Source organism: Ziziphus jujuba, chromosome 6 (genome assembly GCF_031755915.1).
Source record: "Ziziphus jujuba cultivar Dongzao chromosome 6, ASM3175591v1".
In the NCBI taxonomy this organism is placed as follows: domain Eukaryota; kingdom Viridiplantae; phylum Streptophyta; class Magnoliopsida; order Rosales; family Rhamnaceae; genus Ziziphus; species Ziziphus jujuba.
Genome location: NC_083384.1, coordinates 1,580,802 through 1,592,845, shown reverse-complemented (window position 1 = coordinate 1,592,845; position 12,044 = coordinate 1,580,802). Strand labels below are relative to the sequence as shown.

General features: G+C 31.9%; 1 pseudogene; it reads right to left on the bottom strand.

Moving 5' to 3' along the window:
• Positions 1-866: 866 nt before the first annotated feature.
• LOC125419426 (NAD(P)H-quinone oxidoreductase subunit 2 A, chloroplastic-like) lies at positions 867-4,156 on the bottom strand (annotated as a pseudogene).
• Positions 4,157-12,044: the final 7,888 nt, after the last annotated feature.

The following is a 12,044-nucleotide window of genomic DNA, read 5'->3' as shown; positions in this document are numbered from 1 at the left end:
TAGTTTGTCCTATTCAGATATTCATGACCAAGCAGTACTGGATTCTCTTTCAGACAGGCCTTGAAAGGAGAAGAAACCTCCGGTAAAATGCACCCCCTGTAACCCAACAGATAAAGTGGACTCCCCATTCATTAGATAGAGAAGATCACCAAAATTTTGTGATCCATTGCTGAACTTATTCCAATTCACTGAACATTCTCAATATTCAATATTATGCCTTGAAGAGGACTTTAACTAGCATGAGATTTTGAGTCTCGGGTGTCTACCATTTCACCACCAAGGCATCTTGAAAGTGAATCGTATTCCATGAATATGGTATCTCTCCAGTGTGATGTATGGAGTATATGACAAAGGTGGAGTGTTAGAGTATTTCTATTGATTGGTCACATCATATAGGCCTGAATCGGACATCCAATTGCTTCAATTTGAATTATTCGGAGGGTGCCTTATCTTATATTTATATATTATATCAAAAAGATGGACAATCAAACCTATTTCTCGATTCAATAGAAGCCCAAAGAGCTGAAGTGAATAGGGTCCCAAATAACGAGAGATATGTAAAACGCAGGTTCGATTACGCCTATTCCTAACCCTAAATGGAATGTAATGATGTAGGGATCCATATGTAAACATAGTATCTATTTAGATAAGTTCGAATGACCCCTTCTCATAATTAGAATGTATAACCCTATTCCGGTCTGGTCCAGTATCGAATGAACTTATAATCATGGAATCAACTCGATCATCAGATTATAGATTATAAGTTCATAACCCTAACCCATTCCCATTTTTGGCAGAACAGATCTACTAATTCTTTGATTTCAGTTAGTAAGAGGGATCTTGAACTAAGAAATAGATTCTATAAGCTAAAAAAGGGTATCCTGGGCAATTTCAATAATCGGGTTCATTGATATTCCTGGTATAGTAGATGGTATCACACATATAATCATACTAAATTCGATGGAATTGTTTGATCTTAAAGGGGATCTTCTATAATTTTGCACGTGAGGGGTTATTTCTTGGTTTCGTCCAGTCATTAATAACTTGATTATTTTTAGATAATAGTATAGAAACAACGCTCGTAAGGAGTCCTATTAAAACCAAGAAATATAGGCCTGCCTGCCATCCACAGCAGAATAAATGAAGTTTTCCAAAAAAACCTGCTAGTGGAGAAAAACCTCCTAAGGATAAGAGACATAGGGCTAAAAAGAGAGCCAAAATAGGATCTTTCGTGTATAATCCTACATAATCTTGAATGTTATCAGTTCTGGTATGTAGACCAAATGATACCATGCAAGCAAAAGTTCCTAGATTCATGGAGATATAGAACAGCATATAAGTTATCATGCTTGTATATCCACCATTTGAGTCTCCAATAATTATTCTAATAATTACATATCCAATTTGACCAATGGATGAATACGCGAGCATATGTTTCATGATTGTTTAAGTAATAGCAATGAGATTCCCTAATATCATGCTAAGAATAGCTAGGATTTCCAGAAGAAGATGCCATTTGTTTGATGAGATGTAAAAAGGAATATTGAAAATTCGAGTGGTTGAAGCTAAAGCAGCTACTGTCGAAGTAATAGAAAGAGACGCAACAACTGGAATGCAAAAGTCAGATTGAAAAGAGGATTCCTCACTTCTTTCTCTCATTCAAAACCATGCATGATACTTTCATCTCACATGGCTCCTAAGTGATAAAATAAAGAAGAACTTTCTTTTTTTGACTACCTTCCTCACATATTGATGTGATTCCGCCCGAGCCCGCTCAACCGATAAGCAGCTGGGGTGCTGACTCGACACGGATGAAGACTAGGCCAATCACAAGAGCTCGAATTAAGAGTATTTATACAGGGGGTAATCAATCTCAACAGAGCTTGTCCATACTTGAAGATACAAAGCCTATTCTAAGCATCCAAGTGGTGGAAGCCGATACGGACGCGGGTGACGGTTTTAGTACATTTTTTGAGTCCGGGAAGCATGAAATGGTTCCAATGCTTTATGGGTTCAATACATATGCCTAAGAGGTCATGGAATCAAGTTAAATCAGCCTCAAATGCAATAAAAAAGGGCTTGTACGGACAGCTTTAACAATTTGGCCGAATTTGCTGTATTGCTTGCTAGCTTTCCTGTATTAGCCTTTTCTTATTTTTCCAAGCATGGGCAATGTGTGGGGCTTCATATTCAGCTTATTTGCATCCTAAAAAGAATCTAAAAGCTGATTTGAAGCTCAAAGAGGTCAAAGATTGATCAAAGTCAACATGATCAAAAGGCTAGCATTTTTAGTTTCCTAATTTGTTTTTACTTCTTGTTTTAGGAAACTACTATTACTTTTTGGCTTTTATTTATTTATTTTCTGGACAAATAACTGTAGGAAGGTTTTTATTTTATTCTTTCCATTGTAAATTAATTAATTCCTAATTTAATATAAAGGAATTAATTAATCAAACTTAGATTAGGAAAGGAAGTATAGTTTCGGCCAACTAGGTTTCTTTATGTGTGTGGCCGGTTTTTCCTTTGTTTTTAGGGTTTTATTTCGTGGCGTTGTAGCCTATTTAAAGGCTTATTTTTCAATAATAATACAACTTTGATTTGATTAAGAAAATACTTGTGAGATTAATTATCTATTTGTTCTTTGAGAACACCTAAAACACCATTAGAGAATTGGTTGTTTTAGCTTAACTTATCAATAGGTTTTCCATCCCCTATTATGGCGTCTACATTATACGAAGATTTCTAATCATAGGTTGGTTAAGGGATGAGGTTCATTCCATTAGAACTTGAACTTAATTAAGATCTGGGCTAATATAATACGGGTTTAGGAGCAGGTCGTCCTAGGTTCGGATCACATATGTATAAGACCGAACCCATTCAAGTTCTAAAAAGGATTATTAATCCTTAACTTTTCAAGGAATCCTTCATCAGTGGTTGTGAAAGACTGATTTTTCTCAATCTTTTCGACCTTGGTTTCGTAGGAGCAAGTAAAAAAGATTGAGAAATAGAACCATCTGATTTGATTTGTTCTCAATTGCTATCAGATGATCATCTTAAGGTGATCCTCTTGTCGATGGATGCTCCTACTACACTCGTAGTCTTTGAAGGATGAGAACCAACTATGTAGCATCTACATCAAGAATTCAAGTATTGTATACATTAGTAGTCCGATCCTTTGTAGGAACTACCCGTAACAACAAATTTACAATACTTTATCATAAAGAGATTCGTTGTTCCTGACCCTGCTTCACCTTAATTGATATTTGAACAAGTAAAAGTTATGTCTTAGTCTGAGTGGGGATAACATTTCTCTTCTGCGTGTCCATGGAGTTTTGAAAAATCCAAACATCTCAGAGATAGATAGAGAGGTAGGAATTTATCAAACGAACCGCACTCCTTCGTATATGTCAGGAGTCCATTGATGAGAAGGGGCTGGGGAATGCTTGAACCCAATTCCTACAGTGATGACAATAAGCAAAATTGAAATTCCTGGGGAGTTATACATTTGTGTATTGATAAGACCATTCACCATTTTTTGAAGCTCGTTCTCTCCTCCGGATGAACCATATAGCCAAGAGAAACCATGAACCATAATAGAAGAGCTTGCCCCACCCATGAGTAAATATTTCATAGTAGCCTCATTAGACCGTACATCTTTCTTGGTATATCGAGATAATAGGTAGGGGCATAAACTGAAACATTCTAGAGCTACAAAGATAGTTATTAAATCGTTAAAACCACATTAAAACATTCCTCCTAGAGTAGTTATTAATATGAATAACAGAAACTCTGTTATAGCCATTTCTTTACATTCATTGTACTCTACGGATAGAGGAATACATAAAGTTGAATATAGTAAAATAAGAAATTGAAAGATTTTGTTGAAATTGTTCGTTTGGAAATTTCTTGAAAAGCTAATCATAGGTTCTTTTCTCCATTCGAACAGTAGGGCCATTATGCTCATTACTAAACTTGTTGAAGAGATGAAATATAACCAAGGTATATCTTTTTGATCAGAGGTTGAATCAATCATCAGAAGAAGAATTAGGCCAAAAATTAGGATACATTCTGGGAAAATAAACCTTCCATCGAAGAAAAGCAAATGAAAGGCTTTCATAAAAACTCTCGTACAATCAAGAATGAAGTTTTCATTCTATACATGTCAGTCATCAATTAGTTACTGCATCCAATGTACAAAAAATCCTAATTGTTTTGAACTTTGTAGGATGGAATTTTTACGGAATCCCCATGAATAGGATCAAACCTTATTCCATGGTATTTACATGAGATTCCTCTTTCTCATTCTTAAACAAGTCCCCAAAAGGGCTTAGTTGATCCATGATATATGTTTCGTCTTTCATTCCCTTTTCGTTTATTTTGAGAAATATATCGATCAATTCCGATTCTTTATTTTTCTATAGATTCTTTTCCGATCAAGATGTATAGATCCATGGTTCTATGTGTCTATAGATACTGTTCATGGATTAATGAAAATGTGCAAAAGGTCTATTTGCCTCTGCCATTCTATGAGTCTCTTCCTTTTTACATATGGCATCGCCACTCCTTTTGGGAGCATCCACTAATTCAAAACTTAATTTGAAAACCATATATTCGACCCGAATGTTTTTGGGATGCCCCTAATGACCAACGAATGGCAAGTGCTTTTCCTTGTGTGGATTTTATTTCAATGGGCACTTAATGGTTCGATCCACCTACACGTCTTGCCTTTACTGCTACGTCAAGAGTTACTCCATGTATTGCTTGATGTAAAACAGATAGTGGATTTGTTTTTGCCTTTTGTTGAATCTTTTTCATGGATCGATAGATAATTTGATAAGCCAATGATTTTTTATGTGTTTCAGAATACGATTAACCAACATGTTAACTAATCGATTACAATAAATTGGATCAAATTTTGAAGTTTTTTGTTCTGTAATACATCGACGTGACATGAACTTGAAAGGGGTTCAAGAATCAGTTTTCTTTTTATAAGGGCTAAAATAATTTATTTTGGCTTTTTGACCCCATATTGTAGGGTGGATCTCGAAAGATATGAAAGATCTCGCTCCAAGCCGTACATATGACTTTCATCGAATACAGCTTTCCATGTAATTCTATATGTATCTATGAGATCGAGTATGGAATTCTATTTACTCACTTTAAATTGAGTATCCGTTCCCTTCCTTTTCCTGCTAGGAATGGAAATCCTGTATTTTATGTATCCATACAATTGAGTCATTGGGTTTCCAAAATAGTGTAAAAAGAAGTGCTTCAAATCATTGCTATTTGACTCGGAACTGTTCTAAAAAAGTTGGCATTTCGAATTATTTGTTGACATGAACAAAAAGTCAAAGAAAACCTCTGAAATTATTTCAATATTGGACTTTGGACATATAATAGTTCTGAATATAATCTCTTCAGAAAGAAAATCTTTTGTCTCATGGTAGCCTACTCCGTTTTCCCTTACGAAACTTTCGTTATTGGGTTAGCCATACATTTCACATGTTTCTAGCGATTCACATGGCATCATCAAATGATACAAGTCTTGGATAAGAATCTACAATGCACTAGAGCATTTTTATTGACAATCCTTTACTACGATAGCATCTAGGTTTCCTCGAACAATGTGATATCTCACACTGCATAAATCCTTAACCCTTCCCCCTTTTACTAAGACTACATAATGTTCTTGTAAATTATGGCCAATACCAGGGATATAAGCAGTGATTTCAAATCTAGAGGTTAAGCATACTCTGGCAACTTTACGTAAGGCAGAGTTTGGTTTTTTTAGTGTGATAATGGAAACGTTGACAGATAAGTCACCCTTATTGCCACTCTACAAAACCATACATGACATTTTCATCTTATACGGCTCCTCGTTCAATTCTTTTGAAGTCATTGGATCATTTTCCTTGTTTGAGAATCTCTTCCCTTCTTCCACTCTGTTCTGAAGAGTAACTAGGACCAATTTAATCACATTTTCATTCATTTGGAATATGGGCTTTTCTACTTTACCTTTTTTTTCTATTTTTTTTCCCTCTCTTTTCTTTTTTTTTATTATTTTTTTTATTTTATTCCTTTCCATCATTGCTTAAGTGCCATAGGTTCAATTTCCTTTACCATGAAACGATCTTATGGAGAGGAAATCACATTTATGATTAGTTCAGCTTTCGTTTTTGTACTCTACTCATTCCATTCCTTGAAGGTCTAATTAATTAATAATAATTGAAGGATAGTTAGTGTCTTTTTTGCATGACTCTGGAACATTATAGCTAAGGAGTGGATTTCAGGGTCCCTTGACTTGCCAAACGGTTTCCAGTATGCCTCTACAGTAATTCTTTACACACATGATAATGGCAACCAGGTTATCTACGATTCTATAATAAGTGGCTGTTGAAAAATCTAACATAGCGAATCACTTCCAGGCTAGCATTAAATATATCTCGTACTAGTGGCTCTTATGCACCTCGTTTATGGTGGTAGCATACCATACCGTATTGTGCTAAACACTCACAAAAGCCGTGGCCTTCCACTATGTTAGACCCTCCCCTAGAAGTACAATGGTTGGTCCCTCCGAAACTAGGGCTTCTAATACCTCTAACACTGGTTTTATCGGTTTATTTTCCTGTTACAGACTTTATTAAAGCTTAATAACCTTAACTTCATGTAGTGCTGTCCCTATAGTGCTCCCTTCCCCTGCTTACCAAAGTGCCAAGGGACCGCTTAAAGCGAGGGCAAAGAAAGAATATCTTTTACATACCTGCCAACTTTGTCAACTTTTTTGGAAATGATACAAGGAAAGATGCCTCTATTTACAGCAGATAAACCCTTTTCTGCTCAATTATATAATAATTGGAGTTCTAGAAATGAACAAAAAATAAAAGACCTAAACAAAAAATTTATATATAGAGTCAAAGCTCTAGACAAAACTTAATATAGGATATTTTTTGTTTGGGACATACTCCAAAAAATTACCAGATTTTGTAATGGTAATCTTCAAAATGAATACTTACCTAAAATATATGATCCTTTCTTGAATAGCCCCTATCGGGGATGAATCACAATTTTTTTTTCAACTGCATTCCTAAATAAAACTTCTAGAAAAAATGACATTAACATAGAGGGTTTTTGGATAAATAAGATTCATAGTATCCTTCTTATTTTTAATTACCTAAAATTTGAACAGATAAAAAATCCATTTGATAAAAAACCATTAACAACAAAAATTTTATATTTATTGAACTTAATCAATGAACTTACTGAAAACCACCATCAAGTTTAAATTTTAAAAAGCTTTCTTTACTTCCCGAAGAAGAGCAAATAAAAATTGATTTAGAAGATAACAAAAAAATTATAAATTTCTATTTAATGCAGTTATAAGAGACTCCAACGATAAAAAAATTAGAAAAAAACCTATCAAACTAAAAGAAATCAGTAAAAAAGTTCCTTAATGGTCGTACAAATTAATTAATGATTTGGAACAATAGGAGAGAGAAAGCGCAGAGGGGGTGGCGATGGAGTATGAGATTCGTTCACAAAAATCCAAACGTGTAGTGATTTTTACTGATAACCTGCAAACTACTAATATCAATACCAAAGATACTAAAATCCTGATGAAATAGAGGAAGTGGCTTTGATGCGTTATTCACAACAACCAGATTTTTGTCGAGACATAATGAAAGGTTCTATGCGCGCTCAAAGACATAAAATAATTATTTGGAAACTCTTTCAAGTGAATGTACTTTCACCCTTTTTTTTGGATAGAATGAAAAAGACATTTTTCTTTCTTTTGATATCTCTGAGCCGATGAAAATGTTTTTTAAAAATTGGATGTGGAAAAACACCCAATTAACAATTTCACATTATACAGAAAAAAACCAAAAGGCACTGAGAAAAAGATACCATTTTTAGATTTTCCTCTTTTTCCAAACAAAAAAATACCATTTTTAGATTTTCAAATTCAGTCAACACAAAATTCTTGTTCGACTATAAAAGCAATAGGGCTTTAATTTATTTAATATTACTATTGATCAGATCAAACCATTAAAGAATATAAATTATTCCTTTTATTAGTTTAATTATTTTAACTTTGATAAATTATCAATTTTTTTATTTTTATAACTTATCGAATATAAAATAAAAATCAAACTTAAAAAATAAATTTAAACAACTTAAAAAAAAAAACTTGAAACTAGATTACTTTTCGAGTCAAATCAATTTAGATTTTTCCCAATCTGGGATTATTTATTTGTTGCACAAAAAAAACTTTTTGAATTCCTTGTAGAAAGAGATTTCTCTAATGAAAAAGCTTTCAATGCTGCCAAATATCCCTTCCTTTTCGAAATATTTTTCCGAATGCCTTTTTTTGATATAGAGGTGCGCTTTTTTGGAGCTGCCATTAAAAAATTCTAATAGGTTATTCGTTACCGGGGTTGGATGTGAAAGACATCTATTGTTCAAAACCAATTGTTCTTTACTATTAATTATAATTATCGATCTATTTATTTTCTAGATTGTACTTCCTTTATAACATATGGATCTAGAAAAATCGCATAAAATATTACTAGCAACATAAACAGTATGGTGGTTTTTAAAAATTAAATACAAATTTTTTTTTTTGATTTCTTTTTCTATTCCATACAATTTGATACAACATCTGGAAGAAAGATTTGTATTTATTTTATTGTTACTCTTATATCTTCCTTCAAATCGATATCTTCTATCTATAGAATCTACTATGCAATAGAACTATAATTGATTGGAGTTGATATAAGAAAAAAACAAATACAAAGAAAAAACCTGTGCCTTTCTATCTCTATCTAGTTTTTTTTCATCATCCAAAATTTTATACATGGAATAAAATACATCGAAATGTTTAATAACCCAACCCCTATCTTTATTAAAAAAAAAAAGAAACTTTAGTAATTTGTTTCTATTAATTATTCATTTTATTTAATTGGTGAAGCTCGACAAATGAGTAAATTGAATTAAATTTTAAAAATTAGAATGAGAGTAGTTGTTAATCTACGAAAAGATATGGGATAAATGGATTTATAAAAGCTATTTTAGGAATTCCTTCTTTAAATTTTATATGAAGTCACGTGTTGGAGTTAGAGTTTCTTTATCATAACCTTTCCCAAAAATGTCCTTTATTGAAATAGAAGACAATCAATCGGTTTAAATGCGTTACTGATTCTGATATGAGTTAAATTAGGGTTATTTATGCTTCATATCACAATAAAAAACTATTTTTGGTGAAACTTTTTATCCTTGCTCCATATATATATATATATAAATAAATTATTGTAATACAAAATAGTAATAAAAATTTAAATTTTCATTTTTTGTATCTTCATAAAATTTGACTTAATAATTTAATAAAAAAAGTATTTATTTTTCATTAGTAACTTGGTCATATCGTTTGACCCACTCTAAGCTCTTGATTTGAAATTTTCGAGGTAGTTGAGAAAGATTCAAAATAATTAAAGCTAGAAAATTCTGACCATTTTATATATCTTAACTTTTTTTATTAACTGACCATTTTCAAAAGAAATAAAAGCGGGTGAATTAGATACAATTAATTAAGATAAAAAGATTCATTTTTATGGAATATACATATCAATATTGATGGATCATACCTTTCATTCTCCTTCCAACTCCTATGTTAATAAGAGTAGGACATCTACTTTTTCCAACGACAGTAAAAAATCTTCGCCGTATGTGTGTTTTTCCTAGTGTTTTACTGTTAAGTATAGTTATGATTCTTTCCACCCATATATTTATTCAACAAATAAATAACAGTTCTATTTATCTATCTGTATGGTCGTGGACCATCAATAATGATTTTTCTTTAGAATTTGGCTATTTAATTGTTCCAATTTCTTCTTTTATTTTAATATTAATCACTATTGTTGGAACTATGGTTCTTATTTATAGTGATAATTATATGTCTCATGATTAGGGATATTTGAGATTTTTTGCTTATATAAGTTTTTCTAATACTTCAATGTTAGGATTAATTACTAGTTCAAATTTTATACAAATTTACTTTTTTTCTTTTTTTTTGGGAATTAATTGGAATGTGTTCTTAGCTATTAATAGGTTTTTGCTTCACCCAACCTATTGCGGTAACTGCTTGTCAAAAGGCATTTGTAACTAATCTTGTAGGGGATTTTAGGTTATTATTAGGAATTTTATGTTTTTGTTGGATAAAGGGTGGTTTAGAATTTAGGGATTTGTTTGAAATATTCAATAACATGGTTGATAATAACGAAGTTGATTTTTTAGTTGTTACTTTGTGTACCTGTCTATTATTTGCCGGTGCAGTTGCTAAATCTGCCCAATTCCCCTTTCATGTATGGTTACCCGATGCTATGGTAGGACCTACCCCTATTTCCGCTCTTATACACGCTGCTACTATGGTAGCAGCCATAATTTTTCTTATAGCTCGGCTTCTTCCACTTTTTATAGTTATACCATTCATAATGAATCTAATAGCTTTTATTGGGATAATAACATTACTTTTAGGAGCCACTTTAGCTCTTGCTCAAAAACATATTAAGAGGGGTTTAGCTTATTCTACAATGTCTCAATTGGGTTATGTGATGTTGGCTCTAGGTATGGGGTCTTATCAAGCAGCTTTATTTCATTTGATTGCTCATGCTTATTTGAAAACATTGTTGTTTTTAGGATCCGGATCAATTATTCATTCCATGAAACAATTGTTGGATATTCTCCAGATAAAGCTAGAATATGGTTCTTATGGGTGGTTTACGAAAACATGTACCAATTACAAAAGCTGTGTTTTTAGTAGGTACACTTTCTCTGTGTGGTATTCCACCCCTTCCGTGTTTTTGGTCCAAAGATAAAATTCTTAGTGATAGTTGGTTTTGTTCGCCGATTTTTGCAATAATCGCTTATTCAACAGTTGGCTTAATTGCATTTTATATGTTTTGGATCTATTTACTTACTTTTGAAGGACATTTAAACCTTCAATTTCAAACTTACAGTGGAAAAAAAAAAATAGATCGTCCTATTCAATATCTCTATGGGGTAAAAAAGGGTAAAAAGTTATTAAAAAATGTTACTTTATTAACTTTATTAACAATGAATAATAATGAAAGGGCTTCTTTTTTTTTTTTTCTAAAAAGGCATATCGAATTGATAGTAATCTAAGAAGCATGATGCGCCCTTTTATTACTACTAGTCATTTTGGAACTAAGAACACTTTCTCATATCAGCAAGAATTGGACAATACTATGCTCTATTTCCTATGCTTGTATTAGTACTATTTACTTTGTTCATTGGATTAATAGGAATTCCTTTCTTCAATCAATTCAATCAAGAAACTGTGGATTTGGATATATTATCAAAATTGTTAAATCTTGTGATAAACCTTTTACATCCATATCCAAATGCTTTTGTGGATTTGTATGAATTTATTTCAAACGCAACTTTTTCATTCAGTGCAGTTTTTTTTAGAATCCTTATAGCCTCTTTTTTATATAAGCCGGTTTATTCCTCTTTACAAAATTTGAATTTCTTTAATTCATTTGTTAAAAGTATTCCTAAACAAAAAAGAAAAATTCTTGGGGAAAAACTATTAAATGGGATATATGATTGGTCATATAATCATGGTTACATAGATGTTTTTTATGCAATAAGTTTAACTAAAGGTATAAAAGGATTGGCTCAACTAACTCATTGTTTTGATAAACGAATAATTGATGGAATTACAAATGGTATCGGTATTGCGAGTTTTTTCGTAGGAGAAGGTATCAAATATGTGGGGGGCAGTCGAATTTCTTCCTATCTCTTAGTCTATATATCTTATGTATTAATATTTTTATTAATTTACTTTTTATTTTCTTTTAATTTATAAACAAATTATTAAAAAAAAAAAAACTTAACTCAACTTGAGTTAACTCAAGTTAACTCAATCAATTATTCAATTTATAGATTTAAACTAAACTTATAGTTAAAAAGAATATTAACAAGAGGTTTTTCAACCCAAAGTAGATCTTTTTTTTTTCTGTAAATATTTA